Here is a 2,315-nt window from a genome sequence, read left to right on the forward strand (position 1 = left end):
ATTGGGTGCATGTAGGTTGATAATTGTTATTTCCTTTTGGTGTATTTCCCCTTTTATTAGTATGGAATGCCCTTCTTTATCTCTTTTGATCAATGTAGGTTTGAAGTCTACTTTGTCTGAGATAAGTATTGCTACTCTTGCCTGTTTTCGGGGGCCATTGGCTTGGTAAGTCTTCTTCTAGCCTTTCACCCTAAGCCTGTGTTTGTTTCTGTTGATGAGATGGGTCTCCTGTAAGCAATGGATTTTTGGATTTGCAGTTTGTCAAATGGCGTGTTTTGATGGGGGAATTACGTCTGTTAACATTCAGTGAATCACATTCAGTTAACCTATCAATCCCCACCTTGATAGGTATGTGGTGATTTCTGTCATTTAGTTGTCTTTGTTGTTTAAGGGTTTGATTGTGTGCAGCTAAATCAATGTTACTCTCTACTGTCTTGCCTTGTCTTGTGGTTTGGTACTGCCTGTCCTTTCATAGTTTTGTATGCTTTCATTTTCTGTGTGCAGGATTCTTTGAAGAAATTTTTGTAGTGGTGGCTTTGTGGTCATATATTGCTTTAGCTTCTGCTTATCATGGAAGATTTTATTGCTCCATCTATTTTGAATGTTAGTTTTGCTGGGTAGAGTATCCTGGGGTTGAAGTTATTTTCATTCAGTGCCTGGAATAGCTTACTCCATGCTCTTTTTGCTTTTAATGTTTCCTTTATCAAATCTGCTGTGATTTTGATGGGTTTATCTTTGAATGTTATTCACTTTTTCTCCCTTACTGCCTTCAATATTCTTTCTCTAGTCTTTGTGCTTGTTGTTTTAATGATAATATGTCATGGGGTAGTTCTATTTTGGTCAATTCTGTTTGGTGCCCTGGAGGCTTCCTGTGCCTGAATGGGCATAGTTTTCTATAGATTTGGGAAATTTTCTGTTATTATTTTGTTGAATATATTACTCATTACTTTTGCTTGCACCTCTTCTCCTTCTTCAATACCCATGATTCTCAGGTTTGGTCTTTTGATGGAGTTGGTGAGTTCTTGCATATTCTTTTCACAGGTCTTGAGTTATTTAACTAATAGTTCTTTGGTTTTTCCTTTTATTGCCATTTCATCTTCAAGTTCTGAGATTTCATCTTCTGCTTGTTCTAGTCTTCTGGAGTGGCCTTCCATTGTGTTTTGTATTTCTGTTTCATTTTTTTCTGAGTTTTCCATATCATGGGTCACTTCTTCTTTAATATTGTCAATTTTTGTCCTTAATTCCCTTATCTCTGTATTTATTGTGTTGTCTGTTTCACTTTAGTATTTATTTAGGGCTTCTATGAGTTCACTTATTTGTTTTTGTGTCTTCTCATATTCTTTGTTTTTATTGTCTTGGAATTTCTTGAGTCCCTCCTGTACATTTTGTTTGACCTTGTCTAGTAACATATCCATGAAATTCTCAGTGATTTTTGCCGGATTTTTTCTTTCAGGGTGTTCTTGTTGGCTTCGTTGTGTTCCTTGGGATAGTCTATCTTTGTTTCTTTGGGGTTTGGAACTGGGTATCCATTTTATTCATTTCCCTCTGAATCCTGTACTAATTTATTTTTTGGGGGAGATGGTTTCCATCCTGTTTTTTGTTTTCCCATCATTCCACTTGATGCTATTTCTGTCCCTGTTTGTGTATAATTTAGTATTAGCTAACTTGCAATAGTAAAAGTAATGAGACCAAGAAAGTAAGAGAAAGAAGAAAAAGAGAGAAAGAAAAAAAATAGAGAACCAAAGAAACCAACAGGGAGAGATGGTGTACTAACCAACAGTGGACAAAACAAGCACTTAGAGAGAAAGAGAAAAATGCAAAAAGAAAAAAAAAGAAAAAAATTTCAGGTTCAGGAATAGTAAATTTCAGTCTTGGTAGTTCTGGTGTTGCTCCTTCAGCATCCAGTCCTGGTGTTGGTATTTAAGCAGTAGCTCTGTCATAGTCTCACTAGGTGGTTGGGTCAGAAGACAGCTTTGTGAACCGCTATCTGCTCTGTTTCAGGCAGTGGTTCATCTGCTGCCCACTGTCAGCCATCTACTTTTTCAGGCTTTGTTTACTGAAAGTTCACGTGGAGACAGCTCCTTGACCCTCAAAGCACCCCACCCCCTCTGCTGCATGTCCTTTTCTGTTCCTTGTTTAGTATTCATTTTTTTTGTGGGGTGGGGGTCAGTCTGTCCAGGGTGTTATGCTGTTTTATCCCAAGGGTGGCTGTGGAAGTACTGTGTGCCACTTATTTGCTCACCTGTTGGTTTGCATCTCCCAAGGAGATTTGGATCTGGTGTTTGGCAGCGCTGGAGCCCTCCTGGTTTCTCAGA

The sequence above is a fragment of the Castor canadensis genome, chromosome 6 (genome assembly GCF_047511655.1).
Source record: "Castor canadensis chromosome 6, mCasCan1.hap1v2, whole genome shotgun sequence".
In the NCBI taxonomy this organism is placed as follows: Eukaryota; Metazoa; Chordata; class Mammalia; order Rodentia; family Castoridae; genus Castor; species Castor canadensis.